General features: G+C 38.9%; 1 long non-coding RNA gene across 1 annotated transcript; it reads left to right on the forward strand.

The window, feature by feature from the left end:
• Window positions 1-552: 552 nt before the first annotated feature.
• On the forward strand, window positions 553-26,725 carry LOC148109103 (uncharacterized). Its single transcript, XR_015726533.1, has 3 exons — window positions 553-898; window positions 20,065-20,128; window positions 24,047-26,725. It is a non-coding gene; the product is annotated as an uncharacterized LOC148109103 (long non-coding RNA).
• Window positions 26,726-27,450: the final 725 nt, after the last annotated feature.

Below are 27,450 nucleotides of genomic sequence, written 5' to 3' on the forward strand. Positions count from 1 at the left end.
TAAGTAGTTTTGTTATAAATAAGGATATACATATGCACAGGGCTCTTTCATTAGAACATTCTCCCCCAACGTGAGAATCTCAGTTAATGGCTACGGTGGCCCAGTGAATTGGGCAGCGCAGGCCTCGCAAACTTCCATTTCAGGGACACTGAGACTCAGAGGCCAACACGACCTGCCAGGGTCCTGCGGCTGGGGAACGGCAGAGGTGCTGGAAACGAGTTCCAACTAAAAAGAAAAAAAATCACAACAGTTTCCAATGGAAGATTTCAAAGCAGAGAACGTCTAGGCCTTTTACAGTTCTCAGAAAATTCCAGAGTGTGGCGAGAATCGGGAACTTTTACGGAGTTTGTTTATAAATTTGTCCAATGAAAAGAGAACTGTGGTTGGAGGTAAAATTATACTCTGTTGGAACTGCTGTTCAAATACCTCTTTCCTTCTTTTTTTCCTCTTCGGAATACTAGTAGCAGGATGGGAAGCCTGCTTCTCTCTTCGCTGTCATGAGCGGTTAGTCTCGGTAAAATGAGGACTCTGCAGCTTTGCGAGCAGGGAGGTTACCTGATCTGACTTCCGGTTTTGCAAAGGCTCCTCTGGCCACTGTTCTGAGAGCAGGCGTTGGGTAAGGAGGAGGGTCCAACTGAAAGGCCCTAGCAGCCTGATATGCGAGCGGTGATAACGGGGTTTTGGACAAAAGTAGCGGAAGAGATGGTAACAAGTATTGTGACCTGGATATATTTTGAAAGCAGAGCCAGCAGGACTTCGTGACAATTTAGATGTGGTTTGTGAAGGAAAGAGAGGAGTCGAGGATTAATACGTGTTTGGCCTGAGTAACTGGAAGGAGGTACCATCAAAGAAGATGGGGAAGAATGAGGTGAAGCCAATTTGGAGGGAAGATCAAGAGGTCAGTTTCGCAAATGTTGAGCTTGGAGGATCTGTTACACATTTGTATTTCGTCCCTCCCTCCTTCCCCCCCTCCCTTCCTTCTGTCCTTCCTTCCTTCCATCCTTCCTTCCCTCTTTCCTTCCCCTTTGTTTCACTCTTTCTCTCTTTCTTTCTTTGTCCTGCCCTTTCCCTGTGTAACAAATTCAAATAACACCCAGTTATAGTTACAGTTTTGTAGGTCAGAAGTCAGGCAGTGCACGGCTGGATTCACTGTTCAGGGTTTCACAAGGCTGCAATCAACCGGTCGGTAAGGCTGAGTTCTTGTCTAAAAGCCCTGGAGAGCAATCCACTTCTAGGTTCATTTAAGTTGTTGGAGGAATTCAGTTTCTTGTGGTGGTAGGTCTGAGATCCCTGTTCCCTCCCTCTATGTCAGGCGGGAGCCTCTCAGCAGCTAGAGTCCGCTCTGAAGTCTTTGCTCCATGACCTTGCCCTCCTTCAGCAATGGAAAATTTCCCTCATGTTGAATTCCTTTCATGCTTCAACTTTCTGACTTCTTTTTCAGAGACCAGTTGGAGAAAGCTCTCTGCTTTTAAAAGACTCATATGATTAGGTCAGGCCCACCTGTATATCTCCCACCCTCCATCTTAAAAAAAAATTTATTCTCAATTTGCTGAATTTTGTTCTAAGTATCAAGAAACCTGAAAAGGAGCTATGTATAACAAATCGTTACTAGAAAACATAAGTAACTGTTCAAAAAAGAACAGACAGTTCGATTAAAGTATAGATAATAGCAATGCTTCACCATCCTCTAATACTTCTGCCCTTTTCTGGAAATATTATTTTATTAAAGTATAACTGACGTATAACATCATATTAGTTTATGATATACAGCATAAGTATTTGATATCGGTGTACACTGAAACGATTAAGACAATAAGTCTGGTTATGATCAGCACCATAAAAAGTTAGAAATTTTTTATTTTTTTAACCTTAGGATGAGAATTTTCAAGATATATTCTCTCAGCAACTTTCAAGTATGCAATACGATACTATTGGCTATCGGTACCATGCTGTATATTACATCCCCATGACTTACGCATTTTATAACTGTGAGTTTGTAGCGCTTTTTTTTTTTTTAAAGATTTTATTTATTTATTTGACAGAGATAGAGACAGCCAGCGAGAGAGGGAACACAAGCAGGGGAAGTGGGAGAGGAAGAAGCAGGCTCATAGCGGAGGAGCCTGATGTGGGGCTCGATCCCGTAACGCTGGGATCACGCCCTGAGCCGAAGGCAGACGCTTAACCGCTGTGCCACCCAGGCGCCCCATGTAGCTCTTGATCCCCTTCACCTATTTCACCCACCTCCTTACTTTCCTCCCCTTTGGCAACTATCAGTCTATTCTCTGTTATCTATGAGTTCTTGTTTTGTTTTTTTAGATTCCACATATAAGTGAAATCATATGGCATTTGTCTCTCCCTGTCTGACATAACTTCAGTTAGCATAATACCCTCAAGGTCCATCCATATTGTGGCAAATGACAAGATTTCATTCTTCTTGATGGCTGAGTAGTATTCCAATGTACATATATACCACATCCTCTTTATCCATTCACCTATCAGTGAACAATTAGGTTGTTTCTATATCTTGGTTATTATAAATAATGATACACTATACATAGTGGGACATCTATCTTTTCAAATTAGTGTTTTTGTTTTCTTCAGATGAATACCCAGAAGTGGGATTGCTGAGTCATATGGTAGTTCAATGTTGTTGTTGTTGTTGTTTTAAGATTTATTTATTTATTCTAGAGAGAGAGAAAGCATGAATGGGAATGGCAGAGAGAGAGGGAGAAAGAATCTCAAGCAGACTCTGGGCTGAGTGTGGAGCCCAACATGGGGCTCAATCTCATGACCTGAGCCAAAACCAAAAGTCAGATGCTCACCCAACAGCACTACCCAGGTACCACGGTAGCTCTATTTTTAATTTTTCGAGACAACTCCATACTGTTTTCCATAGTGGTTGCACCACTTTACATTCCCACCATCAGTAGATGAGGGTTCTCTTTTCTCCACATTTTTTGCCAATACTTATTATTTCTAGTTTTTTTGATAATAGCTATTCTAACAGGTGTGAGGCGATATCTCATTGTGGTTTTGATTTCTATTTCCTGATGATGAGTGATGTTGAGCATCTTTTCATGTGCCTGTTGCTCATTTGTACATCTTCTTTGGAAAAATGTCTATTCAAATCCTCTGCCTATATTTTAATTGAATTATTTGTTTTTTTTTGTTATTGAGTTGTAGGAGCTCTTTATATATTTTGGATATTAACCTCTTATCAGATGTATGATTTGCAAATATCTTCTCCTATTCAGTAGGTTGCCTCTTCATTTTGCTGATGGTTTCTTTCACAATGCAGAAGCTTTTAGTTTGATGTAGTCCCACTTGTTTATTTTTCTTTTGTTGCCCTTGTGTTTGGAGTCAGGTCCAAAAAACCATCTCCAAGAACAAAGTTTTCCCATCATTTACGGAAGAGACTGTCTTTCCCCATTGTATATTCTTGCCTCTGTTGTTGTAAATTAATTGACCATATATGTGTGGGTTCATTTCTGGGCTTTCTATTTGGTTTCATTGATCTATGTGTCTGTTTTTATGCCAATACCATACTGTTTTAATTTCTATGTGTTTGCAATATAGTTTGAAATCAGGGAAAGTGATCTAGCGTTGTGCTTCTTTCTCAAAATATCTTGGGCTATATGGAATCTTTAGTAGTTCCAAATAAATTTTAGGATTATTTATCCTATTTCTGTGAAAAATGCCTTTGGAATTTTGATAGGGATTGCACTGAATCTGCAGGTTGCTTTAAGTAGTATGTACATTTTAACAATATTAATTCTTCCAATCTGTGAGCGTGGGATATATTTCCATTTACCTATGTCGTCTTCAACCTCTTTCATCAGTGTCTTATTGTTTTTAGTCCATAGGTCTTTCACCTCTTTGGTTCAGTTTATTCTTAGGTATTTTATTCTCTTGTTGTAATTATAAAAGGGATTGTTTTAAACATTTCTTTTAATTTTATCATCCATTCCCATCTCCTCTCCTTACCACCGCCCCCCCACAACCGGCCTTTTAAAATTTAAAAATTTAACTGTGCCATGTCACATAACATCACTACAGGAGGAAGATCCATCATATTTATAGTCCCAGGGATTTTGCAGGGCATGTATACAAGGGCCAGGAATGTTGGGGGACCACCTCAGAATTCTGCTTACCACAGTATCCAAGAGAAATGTTGAATAGAAGTCTGGATAGTCACATTTAGAGTTCAGGAGAGAATTTTGGGAGTCCTTGTGGTCCAGATAATACTTCAAGCTGTGAGGCTGAGCTAACTATGAATGAATCTAGATATTAAAGAAAAGAGGCTCAAAGAGTGAGCTCTGGGGAATGTCAAATTTTTTAAAAGATTTTATTTATTTATTTGACAGAGAGAATGAGGAAGCACAATTAGGGGGAGCAGCAGAGGGAGAGTGAGAAGAAGGCTCCCAGCCTAGGGAGCTCGATGTGGGCCTTGATCCCAGGACCCCACGATCATGACCTGAGTTGAAGGCAGATATTTAACCATCTGAGCAACCCAGGCGCCTCTGGGGAATGTCAATCTTGAGAGGTCTGAGAGAAGAGAAGAAACCAGTAAAGGAAACTGAGAAGGGGTGACTAGTAAGGTGGAAAGAGATCCAAGAATGTGGTTTTCTAGAAGCTGAGTTTTAAAAAAGAATATCAAATGTCAATATCAATTTAATAAATTGTATCAAATGCTGCTGCTAGATTAAGTAACATGAACAAAAAGAATTGATCATTAAATTTAACAAAATGGAGGTCTTCAGTGACTTTGATGAGAATGATTTTTTTTTTTTTATAGAGAGGAGGGAGAGGAAGTCTGTCAAAAGTGGAAGAAGAGAGAATGCAAGGAGACAAATTTGAAATGGTTACTCTAGACTGTTCTTTGAGAAGATTTGCCATAAAGGGAGCTGAGAAATGATAGTAGCTGGTACAAGGCAAAGTGGAGCCAAAAATGGGAATAAAACTATGATTAAAGATGGGATAAATAACGTTTGTATGTTGAAGGAAATGATCAGTTCGAGAGGAAAAAAATTAATGATATAGCATAGAGAGATGAGAATTGCCGTGTGGCCTTGAATAGGCAAAAGACTAAAGATCAAATGCACAAATGGATGAGTCAGCTTTAGATAGGAGCGTGGGGTATCCTTTTACAGTAACTGGTGGGAAGCAGAATATTTGGTTACACACTGGGCCATAACCTATAGATGTGTAGCTTGTGCTCTGCTCAAGGTTGTCTTCCTGAGGAGAGTGGAGGAGCTGAAATGTAGCCACACTGTGTGCCTTGATGTGGGACCAAATCTATCCAGCAGAAGGAGCATAAAAGTATCATTTGGGATACATATACTCATAGATGGTGTTATAAGCTGAATCATGTGTCCCCCTCTAACCCGATTCATATGTTGAAGGCCTAATCCCCAGTTCCTCAGAATGAGACTATATTTGGAGATAAGGTCCTTAAAGAGGTAAGTAAGGTACAATGAGGTCGTAAAGGTGAAGGGTTAATCCAATATGACTGGTGTCCTTATAAGAAGAGGAGAAAAGAGACACCAAGAATGTGTAGGCAAAAAGAAAAGAACATGTGAAGACATAGGAAGAAGACAACCAGCTGCAAGCCAAGGAGAAAGGCCTTGGAAGAAACCAAAACTGCGCACATCTGACCTTGAACTTCCAGCATGCAGAGATGCAAGACGATACCTTTCTGTTGCTTAAACCACTTCGTCTGTGGGACTTTGTTATGGCAGTCCCAGCAAACTAATTTAAGTGGGTAGAGGTGGTGGTGGAACTCTGTGGAAGTTCTTTTTGGATTGCTTCAGTTTTTCTCAGTCAGGTGGAATCTTTAAAATATAGGCGTAGAGATGTGGTCTCTACATTGAATACTATTTAAATTATTTTCTTTTTTTCATGGGTTTGTGTTGTTTATTTGCTAGAATCTGACCATAGATACTTAGTTCATCAGTTTTGAGGTTTTCAACATTTTCTGCAGCTGCTAGTGCAATAAGATAAGGAAAAAAAATTGGAGGCATAAGGAAGAATAAAACTGTCATTATTTGTGGGTCATTATTTATATAATTACCAAACAATATAAACAAATTTTTATTAAAGATAAGAAAAAATACACAAACTAATCAGACTGTTTAAAGAAAAAAAAAAAAACGATGAACATGGGATTTAGCGGAGAGGGAGGAGATGGGAAAAGGGTCTATGTGGCCAGATGTGAGTTGTTATCATGGCACTAGCTTATGTTTTGGGTGGTGATTTCATGAATGTTTATTACATTATTAAAAATGCCAACTAAGTAATCAACCAACTAAATAAATGTGGGCTAAGCCTGGACCAATGATGAATGTGTACTATGAATGAAAAATTATAATTAATCTAATTTTGTGTACCTTGGGCACAAATAAAAAAATATCATAATCACCATGTGTTTAGCAATTTGCAATTTATGATATGTTTTTATACCCATTCCTTGTCTTGATAATCATTTGAAATATCTCCTTTGATTTTCAAGGTGGTTCTGTAAGGTAAAACTTTATCCTCATTTTCCTGTAAAGACAGGGATCTAGGAATATTAAATTAATGTCACATTGCTCATGGGTGGTGTTGTTAGAACTTGAAGTGTCCTCCTCAACTTCATGCCAAGTATCACATCTAGCGATGTTTTCCCAATTGTTGAGTTGAAAGCCTAAGTCTAAAATCATTCACCGTATTTGGATGTTGTTTGATTTGCCTTGCTGTCGTCTCGTACATTGCCTTTATCTTTCAAACAAATTCAGTGAATTCTTTTAACATTCATGTGCGTAAGAGCTGTCCATACATTTGAAAATTAAAATAAACAGATTGATGTAATTGAAATTTAGCTGTTTAGAGAGTGAGAGTGTACAGTTTTTAATTCTGATTCAATCCTTAGCCAATATTAGTTCCATTGTCTTACTATTCTACTAAAATCAGAGAATGCAAGTAGCCTCAAAAACGCAGACATCCTCCCCACCCCACAAGCTTGATAACAGACTGACTAGAAACCAAATACATGAATGGTGATGTAAATGAGACTCTTAAGTTTCGCTCAGCGATGGAGGGTAGAGGGACCTTAAGATGACTATTTCATTAAGAAAGGTCTTCCCACCAATAACTTTCATTTGCCCTATTTATTCTTTTATAATGTCAAGTTAAGGCAGATATTATTATTAAATTCTATTTAATATAATGTATTCACTTTTCTAGCTTCAAAATATTCACCCAGAAGGGTACAATGAAGTTAGAAATGGGCATTCTTTACTGTTTTTTGATTGGGGGAGGTATTTTACTAATTTATTCTTGCATTCAGTAAGACACTAATTTTTCAACTGACTTAATTTTTCAGTTTTACAAGAAATATTGTACACTTCACACTTATTTCTTCTGTGATTGGTTTTATTCGGAAGCTGTGGAGAGTCATATACTTTTTTGCAGCCACGTCTCTGCTCAGAGCATGACTCGCTCCCCTGGAAGGCACTGCTGTGTTCTGTTAACAGCATGTTGGCTTTAACTTGGTAAATAATGACAAACAGCATCAAAGTTTAGTATGAAGATATAGCACTGAGCGGTCATGCCCTTGGTCGCTGTATCATTCATGCAGACACAATTATTGTAGAACTGACTACATGCAGCTTCATGCACTGCTACATACCGTGTACAAAATTTCATGCACTAATTATTCTCTCTCCAGTAAGTTTCTAAGATGTCTGAAGACAGGTGGGTCATACCTTTTGTTTTGAGTGCAATATTTTTTGTTGTTGTTGGATAAAACATTTTTTTAGAAGATTTTATTGATTTATTTGAGGGAGAGAGAGACAGAGAGATTACAAGCAGGGGGAGCGGGAGAGGGAGAAGCAGGCTCCCACTGAAAAGAGAGCCCGACACAGGGCTCAATCCCAGAATCCTGGGACCATGACGTGAGCCGAAGGCAGACGCTTAACCAACTGAGCCACCCAGGAGCCCCTGGATAAAACATTCTATTCATTTATTCAACTGTCGCTTATCCAGTGCTCATTCTGAGCCAGGGCTTTTGCTAAGTACTGCCATACAAGCATTTGCTATTTATTAATTCAACACATTTCTGAGTGTGTAACATCTGCCGGATTCTTGAGATACAGGTATAAAATAAATTAAATTTCTAATTTTGTGTACCTTCCGTTTTAGTTGGGAAGGGCAAACAATAAAGAAATAAATAACCTATATGTATTATTAAGTAGTGATAAGGGCAATGAAGAAAATGAAACAAGGTAAAGCAATAGGGAGGGATAGAGTGTGAGTGTGGGGATAGTTGAGCGAAGATGGTGAGGAAGGTCCTCTCTGAGAGATGGCATTGGAGCAGGGACCTGAGTGAAGTGGGGGGGGGTGCTGAGCTAAGCAAATGTCTGACAGGAGAGAGTTCTTGGCCACGGGAAGAGCAAGTTCAAATGCCCGGGATGGGAGATGCTCTTGGCATGTCCTGGCGCAGCGAGAAGGTAAACTGGCTGGAAGGCCCTACGCTCCAGGGAGGGCTCCCTGGAGGTAAAGTCAGAGAGGAGGAAGGGCCAGATCAGAAAGGGCTCTAAAGGATTTGAGTCTATATGCGGTGGAAAGATGTTGGAGGTTTTAAGTAAGGCACTGATATGGTCTGATTTATGATGAATAAGACAAATGAAAAAGATTTTGAAACTGCTCTAAAGAAACTTAAAATCTATTATTCAAAGTTTTACTATACAAACATTCATAGGCATTCTTATTAAACTATGAAATTAAAAAAATAAATTTACTAAAAATTAAAATATTCCCGCTATGTGTATGGTCTATGTAGAGAGAGAGAGAGAGTGTGTGTGTGTGTATATATATATATATATATATATATATAAATATATATAATTGTGGGAAGAGGCAAATTGCAAATTTAAGTGGAAAATTATAACCTCAAAAGTTATAAAGATGAGGAATGTAGCATTTATAAACTAAAAACTCAAATCCAAGAAATGTAGTTTATTCATTTGAGAAACAAAAGTGGTGGCTGTTTTTTTAAATTTTACTTCCATATTTTTGTACCTCAAAATGCCAGCATATGACTTACTATTTTTGCAAGAATATTAATTACTGTTATTTGTTAGTTTTTTATTTTACTTTATTTGAGAGAGAGAGTGAACGAGAGGGAGAGAGCATGAGCAGGGAGAGAAGCAGAGGCAGAGGGAGAAGCAGACTCCCTGCTGCAACGGAGCCCAATGTGGGGGGTCTATCCCAAGACTCCGGAATCATAACCTGAGCCGAGGGCAGACGCTAAATCGACTGAGCCACCCAGGTGCCCCTAAATTACTACAATTCAAATAGTAGGTCCCAAAGAAAATTTGATAAATATTTACAGCACATGTTTGCTTTAAATTAGGGCATAGTGGTTGGTTGTGTAGTGAATCTGAATAGAAACATAATTATATGATCTTAAGGATCAAATAATCAAAGGTCCTTCTTTTTTTTCTGTCCATAGATGAGATTTTAGCCCTGTAACTAAGGGGTCTGGTTTGTAATATTAATTTTGGTGCTAATGTGATAGGTGGCTTTGAGCAAGACTGCAATGATGGTAACAGCTAACGCAAATTGAGTTCTGTGAACCGTGCTCTTTGTGCTGGTGTTTTCTTGCCAGAGTTTGGGACCAAAGGAGAGATAAAGAGCAGCTGGTCAGATGGAGAACCAAATATCACCTTTAGGGCTAACGAAGCGGTTATCAGGCATTGTGGCAACAACAGGTTTCTAAATACTGAAGCCCGGGATAAGAGATTTCTGCGTGCAGGCTTGGGCCAGGCTGGTGGACTGTGACTTTCCATTGAAGGGCATCCTGAGGTGTATAGAACAGAGCAAAAGTTGAGTCTTGTGTGGGTATTTAATCCTAGGGTAAAGGAGAGCAAGGATCTGGGCTACATCATTCTACCCCTTCTTCCAAAATCATAGATGTATTTAAGGATGTTCCCTCTTCATGGAAGTTACGCTAATGGAGAAGACCTTTTTTTCCTGGTAATGAATCTCATTTAATTCTCACAGAAACCCCACAGAATAGGTATTATTATCACAGAAACCAAGGCACAGAGAAGTGAAGTGAAGCGTGTTGGCAACGTCCCACCGTGAGGCTGTGGTGGAGACATCCTTGAACCCAGGCAGTCTGGCCCCAGACTTCGCATTTTCTGTTCTCTAATCTTTTTGAGCTGAACTTTCTTATCTGAAAAATGACGGGGTTAGGCTAGAAAAATCTCTAAAAATTCCTTTCGACTTTAAAATGCTTTAATATGTCTTTTGGTTTATTGTAGAAATATCTGGGTGTGTGAAATATTTGAAACTCCTCAGGCAAGGGATAATATGGAACAATATTACATACAACTTAAGACGTTATTTTGATGAAAAGTCACAGTAGGTAATTGTAACCCAATTCTCTTTTCAATGTGGAAAACTTAACAGTTTAAAAAGGAACAGACAGATGGAATTTTGCTAACACGTCCAAGAAGGAAATATGATTTCACATGCATATTATATGCAAGTTTATGAATGCAGTCATAGTGTCTGGAACCTAGGTAGGAAACTATGATGAAAATCAGTGAAGTGAAATATCAAAATAAAACATTGCATGACAACTCCTAATGGGCAGCAATGCTGGCGCCTTTAATAAAACCACTTGGGAGTATTAACGTGAGACATAAGTGGCTGAAGGGTTCTGAATTTCCCTGGTGATATCCATATATCAAAATGAATGTTAGCTGGCAATAGCTCAAGCAGCGACATGCTTAGCATGCCACACTGTTGAGATGCCCAAGTTGTGATCACGGACAGTAAATCGTGACATTTTACTTTGTATTAAAATCAAGTAGACAACTGTGTTCATAATTTCCTGAGCACTTGTTTGGGGCACAGATTTAGGCTTATAATCTCAACGAAGGATGGAATGTGTGATTTAGGTAACAGAATCACCGTTGTATATATATATATATTTTTAAAGATTTTATTTATTTATTCGACAGAGACAGAGACAGCCAGCGAGAGAGGGAACACAAGCAGGGGGAGTGGGAGAGAAAGAAGCAGGCTCATAGCAGAAGAGCCTGATGTGGGGCTCGATCCCACAACGCCGGGATCACGCCCTGAGCCGAAGGCAGACGCTTTAACCGCTGTGCCACCCAGGCGCCCCCACCGTTGTATATTTGAAAGGATGGAGGCATTATCAGCAGGTTTCCAGTGAAACTGCTTTCACAGTCTTCCAGGCAGCAGAGAATTTACTCCACATTTGAATACACTCTGGGCATTTTGGAATACTATTTTTTAATGGAAGATTTTTAAAAATCACTTTAAAATAATACACTTTTAAAAATGGCTTCAAACCAATATAAGTTCCTTTTTAAATAATGATTTTATTTATTTATTTAGAAGGAGGGAGTGCATGCATGAGCAGGGGGAGGGGCAGAGGGAGAGAGAGAGAGAGAATCTCAAGCAGACTCCCCGCTGAGTGGGGACCTGGCCAGCTGCTGGCTTGATCCCAAGACCCCAAGATCCTGACCTGAGCTGAAATCAATGGTCAGACTCTTAACCTACTGAGCCACCCAGGCACCCCGAACCAATATAAGTTCTACTCATACAATTAATGTTCAAATAACTTCAGTTTTTCTGTTAATTTAATTTGGTAGTTGGCAAGTGTCAAGTACCTTTATTTAATGCAATATGTTTAAATTCTAGCTGATGAGCTTTCTTCTCTACCAAAAAAAAAAAAAAAATTAAAAATGACATTGCCTTTACTAACTAAAAATATATCTTTGATAAGTATGACTTTTGAAAACAGGTCATTTTCTTTTTTCAGGGGTTGCCTGGGTATCACGTATGACTATTGTTCTAATGCTCCACTTGTATCTGTCTTTCTTTTCAGTAGCATCATTTTCCAGACAATATCCGATGGGTTCCTCCTGGAGAAATTGTTTCTGTTTGGTTACAAAGAGATTTTCCTTACCTGTTGGAACTTTATGTATATTTACTCTTTCCAAAGTGTGTGTGTGTGTTTTGAAATTATTTCTTTAAAGATTCTGGCACTAATGGGATGTTATGATTCTTGGTTTTCAAAAAAAATCTAAGCAAAAGAATGATTTCTAATGACCCAATTTATATGTATTATAAATTGCTTTCAATAATATGTTTATTTTATTGACTAACAACTCCAGATCGAGGACATGAATTAATAAGGAGCAGGGCTGGATCGTTCGAAAAGTAAATGACAAATGTCAAGTACTCAGGAGCTGGGTGGTTTAATGAAATAAAGAGTAAAAGCCCAGGTTGTTTTTTCTTTATTGCAATATTATAAAGTGTAATAAAGTTTATAAACATGTAGCATAAACTAAAACTATATTATTTGACTTCTAATAAATTATGTTGATGACTTGTTACAAACAAATGAATAATAAGTAGTAAATATGAATGTACAAGTAAGTCAACATGTATTTTAAAAACTCTAATAATATCCAGGGTGTAATGATTATGGAGATTCCAGGAAAGGGGATGTCTGTCTGAATAGTGAGATTTCATTTGCTGCTTATTTTGAGAACAGTCACTTGGACCTCTTGTGAAATAGTCTCTTGTGATTTCTCCACCTATTAATAGCTTGCTTTGGGCCTGATGGCTTCTAATCAGTGAATAATGATTACTGACCGGGCCACGGTTATCAACAAAGCAACAACAGTAGCATTTATGGGCTTTTAGTCCTCATAACAACGCAGTGAAGTAAGGCTTATAATTACCTTCATTTTTACCCATACGCAAACCAACACTCAGAGAATTTAGGTCATTGCCAGAGACCATCAAACAATGCAAATATAACTGATACGCATTGTGCTCCTGCTTCGTTCCAGGAGCTGTGCTGGTCTAAACAGAATAGAAGACAGCCTGTGTTCTCAAGTCCTGTTCTGGGGGAAACAGATGAATTTCCAGGCAACTACAATGTAGACGGCACTGGGGTGCTGGGAGATACAGACGCATTCATAGGGCGTGAGGGAAGACTGCTGCAGGCAGAAAGCACACCCTTTCTTGTGTGTGCCTTGCTAGTGAACCCAGACCGTGTTCATCCTTATTCTTTGAGCTCTCGAAGCCTTGAGTTCTCTGCAAGCATATTCTAGCTCGCCACAATACCACATGGGAAACGACTCCTCTTTTGCATATGTAATACCAGAATAGACCTTACATTTATTTTCAGGGCCGCATTGAGGAGACTACTTCTCTATTTTGCCAAGCAAAATACATACTTGAGAAAAACACTGAATAATTCTCGAGACACGTGGAATCCACAGCCAATTGTTTCTAAGATCTGGTTACTATTTATAAACTCTCAATTTTAATATAAGATGTTTAAGCTGCTGAAAAGTATTATTTCTTTTTCTTTTTTTTTTATTTTAGAAGTTCAGCATTGCATGTACTTTCTAGGTGGAAGGATTGTATGAATTTACAGCACTAGAGAGCCATCTGTAGATCTGACTAGGTTTAAGAATGAAATGCAGGATGTACTAGGTCAGTTGGGGAAGCTTCGAGCAGTGGGAGTTGGGCACCGGGAAATCGTCTTTTTTTAGGAACTGCCCCTCCTCTGTAAATTCACATGTTGCCATAGATATCACCAGGTTTATAAAAGTCACCATTGATTGGTTAGGTTGGGAAGAAGATCCAAGCCTGGCTAAGCATATTATCCCACGATCTCGACCTCATTAATTAGGCCTGGCTGGTCAGAGGCCATTGTTTCCATCCCCAGTGGGTTGATTGCAATTCAATTCTGGCGCTAACTACCTGGAATTAGCACCAGACTCCACAGGTTAAGGGCTCAGTCCTCCACAAAACTGCCCTGTTCTTAGAAACCAGATGCAAGTGGGGTCCCCAGGTCAGCCACACTTACTGACCTGCTTTAAATTTGGGGGTTTCTATGGCTCCTTCATTTTCTGTAATTTAATAGAACTCACAGAACTCAAGGATGTGCTATAGTCACGATTACAATTTTCTTATATAGGACACAACTCAGAAGTAGCCAAATGAAAAAGCTGCACAGGGCAAGGTCCGGGAGCGTCTCAGACACAGAGCTTCCATGCTTTCCGCAGAGTCAGGGCACTTCACTCTCCTGGCATATTTCTGCGCCAATCAGAAAGAGCCTTGCTGTTGAGTTTTTATTGGGGTTTCACTGAGAGGTATGATTGATGAGATCTTCCGCTGTGTGATTGACTCGATCTCCAGCACCCATTCCCCCTCCCTGGAATTTCCAACTGTCTCCTCACAAGCCAGGTCTTTCTGGTGACCAGCTTTCACTGTCCTGAAGCCATCTGTAGTGTCGCCCAGGCACGGCTTCATTAACATAACAAAGACACCTAGCATTCAGGAAATTCCAGTGGCGTTTAAAGCTCTGTGCCAGGAACCAGGGACAAAGCCCAGAGAATATTCTTTATTATACCACAGAGTTCATGCTTCGAAATTCTGTTATTGGAACTGATTAAGAGAATTAAATCTTTTTAGGTTCCTGTACTGTTATTAAACCTTAGGGCTGTTGGCTGCCTTGTTTCCCACCAGGAAAACAGAGGCCAAGGTATAGAAAGGAAAAGAGAAATGAAGCTCAGAGAGAAGAGAGGAATGGGGGAGGGAGCAAGCCCCTAGAGATCTGAGTCACTTTTCCACCATTTTCCTTTCGTTGGTTTCTATGAGGCTTCACATCACCTTTACCAACTATCCTTTCCGTCTTCGGACTTCATCCAACTCTGGCTGAGTTTCCCCATCTCCTAACTGAGCATCTACTTGGTAGAGGGAGGCAGTGAGCACACGTGTGGAAACGGAAGTGCACAGGCTTAAATCACACAAAGCTGTGGGCAGGGTTGGTATCTCCTTACTCCACACGGCACAGAAGGGCCCGCGCTGCTTTGTGCAAATGCTGATCTTGGCACTCTGCAGAATGACGTCACATCAGCATGTGGGGAATGTTGCCCACCCTTTGTCAGGTGTTCCTTCCACACACAGGTGTCCGGCAGCAAGGACCTCTCTGTCTTTATAAGATGCTACGGTAGCAGCTGCAACAGAATTGGAGCAAGTGGCTCAACCCCAGGGTTTGCTCTGGCTGACCCAGACTCGGCTGCTGTGCGCAGACGCACTGCTGGTATCATGGCGGCCCTGGCTCTGCTTGCTCCTGGGGGCCTCCTTCAGTGGCCTGGGATTTCTACAACTTCCTGGTGGGGCCCCACAGTTGTGACTTGGGAAGGTAAGTGTGGACACATGATAACGTCCTGAGGAATACCAGATAACATATAATTTCACTCAGGACTTTGCGCCTTCTCCTGAGGGGTCCATGGGTGTTATTATGGGGACTGGAACATACTTGCCTTGCCTCAGGGCTTTTGCATGTGCTGGGCTCTCTGCCTGGAGGGCCCACACCCGAGGTCTGCGCATGAATTATTTCCTTAGGACCTTGAGGCCTGTCCTATGGACAACTCAAGGGCAGTCTCCTTAGGGATGTCTCCCTGACTCCCCTGTCCGGATGGCTCCCACTTATTCTTTGCCCCTCTATCCTGCTTATTTTACTTTTTAGCACTTATGCAACGTCTGCCATACTGAACATTTATTTGTTGACTTGTTTATTGTCCTTTTGCTCCTCTAGGATGTAAAATCTCAGAAAAGAGGGCCTTTGTCTATTTTGTTCATTGTTTTATCCCAGCACCCAGAAGAGTTCCAGGCACACTGTAGGCACCAACAAAGAGGTGAATAAGAAGAGAAATGAAGAAATGCTTTTGCTGCCCAGCACCTTTGGAATACCTTTCCTGCGTCTGGGGTGCTTTCTGCCTTGTCAGTCTTCCCTCCCTGAGGCGGCCAGTCAGGTACTTGATTTGACCTGCCTGTAGCTGGGGCACAGATCAGATGTACCCCCCAATACTCTGAGTCAGAAGACAGCAACTTCTGGAAGTATGTACTAGGAGGAACACGTGTGTGTGTGTGTGTGTGTGTGTGTGTGTTGTGTAAAGGCACACTGGTGGGGGATGTTCTAGTGGCCAAAGCCCAGCGCCCGTGGTGGGAGCTGCAGCTTCTGTGTCTGGTGGAGCTGGCGTTGGGTTTTTCTGTGGAACAGTCTGTATGTGTTTGGGGGTTGTACCTGCTTGCATAGCCTCCAGGTTTTACTCCCTCCCCTTCCCACAGAGTTTGTGAGCGATGTAAGTTACTTTTGAAAATAATTTTCTTTTTTTTTTTCCCTACTTAAACTAGAGTTTAGGTGAATTCTGTTGTCGGCAACTGGGAATCCTAACTGATTCACAGCTGGTTTGAATCTGAATAATATATCCGAAAGTCTACAGTTTTTAAAAGCAATTTAGCGGTTTATAAGCTAGAACATTCTTTTGGTTAGATCTTCGTGTTCATCTGGTCAAGTAATTTTCAACTTTTTTTTTTTCATAGAATTATTTCCTCAAGTGAAATTTTACGAGAAGGTGGGCATACAATATGAAAAACAGATAAAATCGAAGCCCCGCAAGGTGAAGGTTGGGAGATGTAAGAATCCTTCACCCCCCCTTCCCTCACTGTGTCTGAGGCCTCTTCTTGCATCCTTAAGGCAGTCCAGAACATGAGAATTCACTGACAATCACCTCATTTTCTAGAGGAGGGAATGGGTACTGGGAAAGTGTAAAACACATTTAGTGAGAGAACAGTCACTGGGACCCATTATCTCTACACTAGCCCAGAGTTTTTGTACCACACTATACTGCACACTCAAAATAAGAAAGAAAAGTAATCATTCTCTTTTAAAGTTTTCTTCTGGGCATAGTTTGAGTAATAAAAGCAATAGTCTGTTTAAACTGAGGTTCTCAGATAAAAAAGTTTAACAAATTGAATTTAAAAACTAACTTCCAATGGTATATTTGAGAGCACTTTAAAAGTTACCACTGTGTAGCTTTTTAAAAAAATGTATATCATCCAATAAATCTTTTCCCTAGGGTAAAACCCCGTTTCAAGATTTCTTACCGGTATGTGGTAATCTAACTGCTATACATTATACTGTTAAAATTCAAATGCATTGAAAAAATGAATCAAAATAATATTAAAACATATGTTAAGCCCATATAGATATATTTATCCTTTGACAAGTCTAATGAGATCAAATCAGTGAAACAGACAAACGTTTCCTTGTCTAATGCCTGCATGTGCTAATGTGTGTTTTCTATGGCAATGCAGATAGAGCAAAACAAACTCTTTCAATTAGTGCATGAAATGAGTCCCTTTATTGAAAAGGCAAATTCAATTAGAATCAATAGAAAGTAGAGGATCCATTTGAATTTCGACCTAAATTCTCTGAACCTAACCCTATATAGAAAATATGACTAAAGTCCCAGTTGTCTCAAGGACAATTAGAGACATTTGTAATTTCGATTGCTATGATTACCTGTTTTGGTGTGAACTCTTACGGAGAAACCAAAAGTCACAACAACTTATTGGCAACATCATTAATTCTCTCCTTTATTTCTCTTTTGCAAATGATAACAATTTGTGTCTGGTGATTTGTGGGCTGTTTTTTATGACTCATCTCCCAGAGGGCTATAACCTCCCATTAAATTGCTGTCCATACTAGGACCACAAAACAACTCTTCCCTTCTATCATGATTTTTTTCCCCTCAACTATTCCCTTTATAAGCATTAAAAAAAAATTTAAGCTCTATCCTACTTGTGAGTCTTTACCCTTAAATTTTGGAGGGACTATCAGTAAGTCGATCGAGAAATTTCTCCTCAAATAAATTTGTATTTTACTTTGGTAAAAAAAAAGAAATGAGGCCTTCATGAGGAATTTAGGACAATTTCATGATTGATACATTGCTTTCTTTTTAAAAAATTCTTTTAAATTTGATTTTAGTTGACACACAACATTAATTAGTTTCAGGTGTGCAACATAGTGATTCCACTTTTTTATGTTATGCTAAGCTTAGCATAATTGTAGCCACCATCTGTTACAATACAACATTGTCACAGTATCATTGACTATATTCCCTATGCTGTGCCTTTTATTGCCATGACTTTTTCCATAACCGAAACCCTGTATCTCCCACTCCTCTTCGCACCTTTTACTCAACTCCCACCCCTCTTCCCTCCTGACAACCATCAGTTTGTTCTCTGTATGTATAGGTCTATTCTGGTGTTCGTTTGTTTATTCATTTGTTTTTTTAGAGTCTACATATGACCAAAATCATATGGTAATTGCTTTTTTCTATCTGACTTATTTCACTTAGCATAAAACTCTCTAGATCTATCCATGTTGTTGCAAATGGCACAATCTCATCCTTTTCTAAGGCTGCATAATATTCCATTATATACATATATACAACATCTTTCTTATCTATTTGTCTATCAATGGACACTTAGATCGTTTCCATATCGTGGCTATTATAAATAATGTTGCAATAAACAGAAGGGTTCATATATCTTTTTGAATTAGTGTTTTCATTTTCTTTGTGTAAATACCCAGTAGTAGAATTATTAGATCATATGGAATTTCTATACTTAATTTTTTGAGAACCTCCACACTGTTTTCCACAGTTGCTGTACCAATTTACATTCCCCATCGTCAACTTTTTTGGTGTTAGTGATAAGAGAATCATATAAGTGACAAAAGAGGCTCAATACATGGCATCCAAAAGTGTTTCTGGTGCTCACAATTCAAGATATTTTCATGACACCATTAGTGTCCACACCTAGAGGCTGCCACCGTTGGGCACTAGGCTGGTGGAAGGCATCGGATATGTAGATTCTCAATGACCAAAGCTATGCTGTGTTCCACAACTCTTCAAGTTCTATTCAGAATTCTCCCTCTTGTCTGAAGACCAAATTAAAAAAAAAAACAAAAAACGATCTGATAGGGAATAATTGGCAGGGTAGATTCTTTCCCAGGAGGATTTTCAATCCCTCATGTTAAGAGACTAATCTTTCTTGGATTAATAATTATGACATTTAAGACAAAATAACCAAGGACCATTATATTAAAACAGTAGTTACATGATATTTGTGTTTAATCGATAACTATAAAGTCCTACTCTGGGCCAGAATTGACCTTTCTGTTCTTAGTTTATTCAACTTTTATAAAATGGCTACTACTCTACCGTGTTTTCATATTTATACATTTTAAGGCTATATAAGCATTCATTCACCCATTTTTTCAACAATGCAATTCAAACCTCTATCATTGACCAGTGTATTTAATATTGATCTGTATAAAGAATTGGTACCCTGCCATGAATGATAAATGTAGTTTTAAAAATGGGACCTAGCCCTAGTCCCGACTCAGACAGTTTTCAAGGTTAAACAAGTAGCTGATCTCTTCCCATTCATCTATGCGATGCTTGCAGAGATCATGGCCTTAGACAAGGCCCGGGGGGGGAACTGACTGGGGCCACTCTTTAGAGGGTCCTGTATATCGTAAATACCATTCAGTTCCAAGGAAATGCATCTCCACTTTTCTTGCCCTGTATCCATGAAGCAAAGCTCCAGTGTCCTAATTCCATGAAGACTTGGGGATTGTGTCACTGACAATGTTAGAGACAGACTTATTTTGAAATGTGGGATAAAAATACTTAGGTAGAGCAAAAATTAATTTGCCAAATGCTTTCTATCAAATAACAATAACACAATATTTTCTTGAACAGTAAATATCATGTGCTGTTAGTATTCCTGCTTTTCCTTATTGCCAAGGACTGAGTTGTTTCCCCAAATTCATATGTTGAAGCCTTAAACCCCAATGTGACAGTATTAAAGGATAGGCCCTTTAAGGAGGTAGTTAAGTTTCAATGAGGTCATATGGGTGGGTCCTTAATCGAATAGGATTAGTGTTCTTTTAAGAAGAGATACCAGACTATCCGTCTCTCTTCCTCTTTCTCCCTCTTGCCTGGGCTCAGAGGAACGACCATGAGGATTGCAGCGAGAAAGCAGCTGTCTGCAAGCCAGGAAAAGTCCTCACCAGAAATCGGCTGGATGTTGATCTAGAACTAATAGCCTTCGGAAATTGGAGCAATGCATTTCTATTATTTAAGACCGTGTTTCTTGTTTTGGCAGCCCAAGCAGACCAATATGCCTGTGTTCTAATTTCTGGATCTGGAGGTAGCCATGAATGAGTGAGGTACGCACAACAGTTGTACACGGTGTCTGAATAGCCTTTTACAATGTTAAATAACTCATAGTACTTGGAAAAAAGGTCTAGCTGAAACATGTGAAGCATGACTTTTTTTGCCAGTTTTATTGAGCTGTAATTGAGACATGAAATTGGATATATTTAAAGCGTCCGATGTGATGATTTGATGTATGTATACATTATGAAATGATTATCACAACCAAGTTAATTAACACATCTGTCACCTCACATAATTTCTTATTTATTTGCTTATTTGTTGGGGATGCTTACGATTTACTGGCTTAGCAAATTCCAAGTATATAACACAGCATTATTAACTGTCATCCCTCCATGTTATATACTAGATCCTTAGAACGTTGTCATCTTCTGACTGAAGGTTTGTACCCTTTAACCAGTGTCTGCTCATTTCCCCTACATCCCAGGCCCCGGCAACCACCATTCTACTCTCTGTTTCTATGAGTTCAACTTTTTGTTTTTTGATTCCACATATACATGATACCATATAGTATTTGTCTTTCTCATGACATTGATTCTCTACCTTGAACATTCAATGGTGAATGGTTTTCTTTTTATAAAAATATTTAATAAGATGTAATTAAATTTTTGAAAATTAAAATTTCAGTTTATATTTATATCTTCTGGTTCAAACTTTGTCACTGATACTAAATTTTATTTTGCCTTTTAATTTTAATATATTATTTTGCTTATTTTAGAGAAAAAAATAAGAAGCATGATAAATCGTTTTACCTTATTTACCTGTAAAATTTTTTATACTTTGAAAACAATATTTTATTTTTTAATTCTTTAGATCAGGGGTCAGCAAACTAAGACCTGTGGGTCAAATCTGTCATTTGTTTTTATATAAAGCTTTATTGGGACACATCCATGCCCATATTTTTATGTATCGTCTGTGGTTATTTTCATGGCACAACATCAGAATTGAGTAATTGCTACAGATACTGTTTGACCTAAAAAGCCAAAAATAATTACTATCTGGCCCTTTATAGATAAAGTTTGCTAATCTTGGTTTAGATCATTGAGAGTGTGTACAATTTGAGTCATGATAAAAGTAGAAATTAGGATAAAAACGAAAAAGCAATAAGAGAGAGAAACTTTTCAAATTAATGCTCCAAATTTAAAAAACCAGAAGCTAGGAAAGTGAGTGGACTTCTGCGCAGCATTGCTCACATAAAAGTTGTAAGCAAGATGTTATCAATTATTCAAAGAAGACTGAATGAAAATGAACGAGGTATATTATTCACCTGAAATCCACACTGAAACTGGTCAGATAAAACTTCTTTTTTTTTTTTTAAAGATTTTATTTATTTATTCAACAGAGACAGAGACAGCCAGCGAGAGAGGGAACACAAGCAGGGGGAGTGGGAGAGGAAGAAGCAGGCTCATAGCGGAGGAGCCTGATGTGGGGCTCGATCCCATAACACCGGGATCACGCCCTGAGCCGAAGGCAGACGCTTAACCGCTGTGCCACCCAGGCGCCCCCAGATAAAACTTCTATAATGACAGAGACTCATTAAATGAAGCCGTAGTCACCAACCAAAAGTGAAAATGAAAGACAAAATTATTCATATCAAATTTGTAATTCAGAGACAGCAAACATAATTCTGGCATGCTTGTTAGAAGCCGAAGAAAAATACATTCATAAAATCTGCAAATTGGATAAAAAAGTTGAAAACTTTGGAACTTTACTCTGTTTATTGGATGATGATTCTGGAAAATGGCTGTCATATCCTGACACAAATGAGAATGTTTCTAGCAAAGCACAATCTGATTCAAATCGATGATTACAGTTTTCCATTGGATAAATGTGAAATTTATATTTCGTTTTTTCATAGACTTTATTTTTTAGAACAGCTTTAGGTTCACAGCTAAATTGAGTGGAAAATGCAGAGATTTCCCACGTCCTCCCTGTCCCCACACACGCACAGCCTCTCCCATTATCAACATCCCCCACCAGAGTGCTCCATTTGTTACAGTTGATGAACCCACACTGACACCTCATTATCATTCCGAGTCCAGAGTTTACATCTGGGTTCACTGTTAGTGTTGCACATTCTATAGGTTTGGACACGGGTGTAATGACATGTATCCATCGTTATTGTATCATACAGCATAGTTTCACTGACCTATAATTCCTCTGTGCTTCATAAATTTCATGTTAAACCCCTAATCTTTCAAATTGGGAAAGAAGCTGTTATATTCTAAGTTCGAAGACAAAATATCCTGTTACTACCCTTATATATTTCCCAACCAATGTTCATAAATGGTTTTGGGCAATAAAGATATTTGTGATTGGAAACATATTCTTGATTAAAAGAAAACGAAATGAGAAAGTGGCAATAATTAAAATGTAACCAGGAAGAATGCCAGCCAAATGGAAAATGGTTAAACAAATTATGCGTAGAATATTATGCAATGTGAGCAACTATTACTAAGGAATAATTAAGCCAAAAAAAGAACATGAAATGCCACAAGCACATAAAATCAACAGATACTAAACAAATGAAAAAAAGGATGAAGTAAGTGACAATTGATATTTTTCAACAAAGAAGTAAATTAGAACAGAATATGCAACATTGTTATCAAGTTCTTAAAAGAATATTAAAGATGATATCATGTGTCCAATTTTTAGCAAAGCACAATGATACTTATTGCAGCAATAGCATTTTGTTCAGCTTTACTGAGGTACAATTGATAAAATTGTAAGATATTTAAAGGGTCCATTGTGATGATTTGATAGATGTCTGCATTGTTAAGGAATTCCTCCGGTCTAGTTAATTTGCACATCCGTCAACTCACATATTTACATACATATGTTATGCATACATGTATATTTTTTGGTGAGAATAAGTAAGTTCTCTCTTAGCAAATTCCAGTGACATAATACAATGTTATCAATTATAGTCACCATGTTATATATCAGATCCTCAGACCTCATTCATCTTATAACTAGAAGTTTGTACCCTTTTATCAACCTCTGCTTAATTTTTATATAAACATGAAAAATTTGGGGCTTTGTAGAAATCATCTCCAAGTCTGTTAATAGAATGGCTAAAGATGTATAAAATGTGAATAAAAATCAGGAAAAGAATAAAAAATGCGACTCCCCTTTGGATAGAGAATCCTAATTGGATCGTTCATTTATTAGATAAGAAAATGGGAGAAGGAAACATATAAAAAAGTAAATATTACTCAGTTTAACTGGATTTCAAAGGTTATATTGAGAAGCTCCTCAAATAAAAATCAAATTGTGATTTTTGGCAGAAAATGAATTTAATTTCAAGTGTCTGTGTGGCTTGCTATTAATAACGGTAGGAAAAGATGATGACCACCACAGCACAAAAACGATGTGCTTGGCCAACGACTTCATTTTTAAAAGACTTCAAAGCTTAAAAGAAGCCCCAAACCCTGGAGAAAATTTTGGAGAGATTGCAAGAAGCTACATGTTAAATATGCAACAAATGTGACATTTCATTAAAAGGGAAAGAAATTGCAACAGCAAATAAAAATATTTCCTGCCTATGCAGAAAAAGATTCATGTACAAATATTTCTGAAACTGATTTCTGTAAAGCATACTTTCTAGTCATGAGAAAGCAAGCTATGGTTTCGATTGAGAGATTGGAATCAGTTGAACAGCACGCTGCTCTTTTCAGATCTCTTTATAATATTCCAGTACAGACAATTTTAGAAGAAGAAGAACCTAAGAAATGTGGTATGGCTCTAGATACTGCTTTAAAATACTTTGAAAATCTAATAGAGGCAGTAGAAATTTATATCTTGGAGTTAAATTATTTTGTAATGTTTTGTGTTAATAATTTATCATCAGTGTTCCTCTTGCGATGTTCAAACATGATTTGTTAATTTCATATTCCATTTTTGAATCTCAGGATTGCTTTACATTTGTCTTAACAATTGCGGTGTGACTGCCTCAGCAGAGCAAAGTTTCTCCATGTTAATGTGAATAAGAAACTAAGAACCATCAGGACTCGAGAAAGGTTATCCGATTTGGCTGCTGATGGAAACTGAGTATGTGGAAACTTTGATGACACCAAATAATTAGTGAATTTGCAGGAATGTTATGAGATAGAGAATTTTCAAATGAATTATGTCATTTCGGTGTTTTATTATTCACCCAAACTTTGTTGGCCCATCGACAGAACACCTAGATGGGCGCAATAAAAATTAAATTCCGTTTTCCTTGATATTTTGCCAACTTTCAGCTTTAGGCACATATTTCTCAATTTTATGAGGAAGATCTATTTGTTGAAAAAGGGGAATAGAGCATATTAAGTATTTTATTTAACAGCTTGCTAGCTTGCTGTAAAACTTCAGTATTTAGACATGTGGTATGTGGACTTCTATTTGTCCCCTGCTTTCATGGCGAAGGGCCATCTCACTGGCCTCATCTTCTTTATGGGCTGATCCAAGGAGCATGGATGAGATGAAATGTGAAAGCATGTTGACAAGGGAAGGGTGACGTGCTCGTATCTTTCTCTCATTCAGCCTCCTCCCTGCTCTTGCTACATTTCAAACCGATCTTTCCTCGCTGTTCCTAGGATGCGGGGGACATTGTTGCACACTCCAAACCACTCAGTATTTTTTTCCTAATTTGAAGCTTTTTGCTTTCTTGACGGAAAAAGATGTTTTGGTTTTGAATGAACCCACCTAAGTAGGTTGGCTCTGTCGAAAAGCCAAAGAAATTTGCTTTTGGATTTTTCCTACGCGCTTCCAGGGAGGATGAATGTCTTCCCATCTAGGAGAATCAGCAGTCTGTCACAACCCAGACCCATTAAATTTAATGATTTATTGTAACAAAGTCTATGCTATTATATTCAAGCAGTTATTACATATCTTATACGCCAAAGCTGTTAAAAATAACAAAGGACTATTATCTCGAGTGTGGGAAACAAAATCATTTTTTAGAACGTGATTAATTCTGTGAGCTTGGGACCTTTTATGTACATGTGGTACGCAGTATTGCATGGGAACTTTCTCAGCATGTGTCCAACGATGTAAACAAAAAGTTAAAATACAGCTTACACTCTCCCTGGCATTCATTAGCATAGCCAAGAAAGCAGGAACTAACCACATTTTACATAAAAAGACTTTAGAAATCTGTATCTACTTACATTAGCATTATTCAATCTGTGGGTGCCAACTAGATGCGTAGAGACCATTTATTTATAGGCCTATCAGCAAAATGTGTTCTTCATTAATTCATATTTTTCCCAGCTCACATTACTTCTCGAACCCATCCAGGTGGTTTTTAAATGCTGAGGGTAATTGAAAACCGAGCGAACTCGTGCGCACCCTGTTTTTTAGGGCTTGTGAACAATCCAATGGACATGTCCTTACCGCTCATTTGATACTTTGTCAATTTGTTTGCCTTTAACTAAGCTGAAGACTAGCACCAGTGTAAGCCTGGCTGGACCTTTGGAGTTCCGATCCACACTGCGAAGGAAATAAACCTTGAACGTCTTGCCAAAGATATTTAGAAATACATTTCTCACAAGATTAAGGCTGAAAATCCAAAGTGACTACAGTTTATTCCGACAATACAGTTCAGTGAAACTGTGTTATATTGAACATTTCCTTGTATATGACATTCGTTAAAATAGAAAAGGCCTCATCTAAAGGCTTGTAAAGTGACGTTTCCTCCATATAATATTTTCCTGTATGTAACGTTCAAAAAGTGTAGTGCCTTGGAAAACATTACAAAGGACTTTCCTTGTGGATCTGTGCTTGTTGTTAAATTTATTTTGGGCTGTCCTTCTGGTTAGCGTTTCATAGCTCTTCACAGATTCGGTGAATACGTAATAGAAACCAAGCCCCCAGAGTTTGCCTTTTACTACTGTGAAACGGCAGGAGAAAGTTTACGTTCCTGGCTGAAGGTTCTCGAACACAGACTTCGGTTCTGATAAAGCTTCGGTCACGTCCTTCTGTTTTTTTCCGGGGACTTGTGTCACCTGTGCTGTTCTCTGCAATGAATGGGATGCTCAGAAGTGACCTGATGACAAGAAGATCTTAAAATTAACGTGACTCTTTCTTCCAGTCTGGGGAGCAACCTTCCCTATATGTTGTATTTCTATATCGTGTTGTGTAGCCAGAGACTCCGCTGAGAAACACAGAGCTGATTTGTGTCCCTAGGGTGTAATTTCTCACTGTCCATGATTCTTCAGCCCAGCAGATGATTCCATTAGATGATGAAAATATTTTTCTACACCACGCTTTGAATTTCCCAGTAATAGACTTCACGTGTATGTATGTAGGTACATATGTACAATGAAATTTATGCAGAGAGAATCTGCCCTCTCTTGCTGTATTATTTTGTGGTATATTTTAAGCAAATGTGAATCCAAAGGGGCCTTCTTAGGGCTCCTGGGTGGCTCAGTCAGTTAAGTGTCTGCCTTTGGCTCAGGTCATGATCTCATGGTCCTGGGATTGAGCCCCATGTTGGGCACTCTGCTCAGCAGGGAGCCTGCTTCTCCCTCTGCCCACTGCTCCCCCTGCTTGTGCTCGCTCTCTCTGTCAAATAAATAAATAAATAAATAAATAAAATCTTTTAAAAAAACAAACCCAAAACTATAAGTGCCTTCTTGTTCATTCACTCATTTATTCAAAAACATTTTCGAGGGGCACCTGGGTGGCACAGCGGTTAAGCGTCTGCCTTCGGCTCAGGGCATGATTCCGGCGTTATGGGATCGAGCCCCACATCAGGCTCCTCTGCTATGAGCCTGCTTCTTCCTCTCCCACTCCCCTTGCTTGTGTTTCCTCTCTCCCTGGCTGTCTCTATCTCTGTCGAATAAATAAATAAAATCTTTAAAAACAAAATAAAACAAAACAAAACAAAACAAACAAACAAAAAAAACCAAAAACATTTTCGAGTGCCTACCATGTGCTCTGCTGGCCACTAGGCATAAAAACAACCCTGTCTTCAGCTGCCTGAGTGTTCACAATTAACAGGGGTTGTAACAGAATGTGAGGAGGGTTGACAGCATGCTATGGGGACAGACAGCACGGTGATCTGAGCTACTTTATGGAGCCCAGGGGAGGCCTTACTGGGGGGCAGCAGGGGGAGGAGAGTGGTAGAGTGTGGGTGGGTGTGGTGGGCGGCTTTTAATCTGACACCTGAAAGACAATGAGGACAAGCTAAGGGAGGGGGTGCATTGAAGGTTGAGAAGATTCTCCACAGAGTGAACAGCACATGCAAAGGCTCAGAGGCCAGAGAGCATGTGGTGTGTTCAAGGAACCAAAAGTTTGAGGCCAAGGCCAAGGGTGAGGAGGCGAGGGG

The sequence above is a fragment of the Ursus americanus genome, chromosome 13 (genome assembly GCF_024610735.1).
Source record: "Ursus americanus isolate L20-20 chromosome 13, mUrsAme1.1.p, whole genome shotgun sequence".
Taxonomy (NCBI): Eukaryota; Metazoa; Chordata; class Mammalia; order Carnivora; family Ursidae; genus Ursus; species Ursus americanus.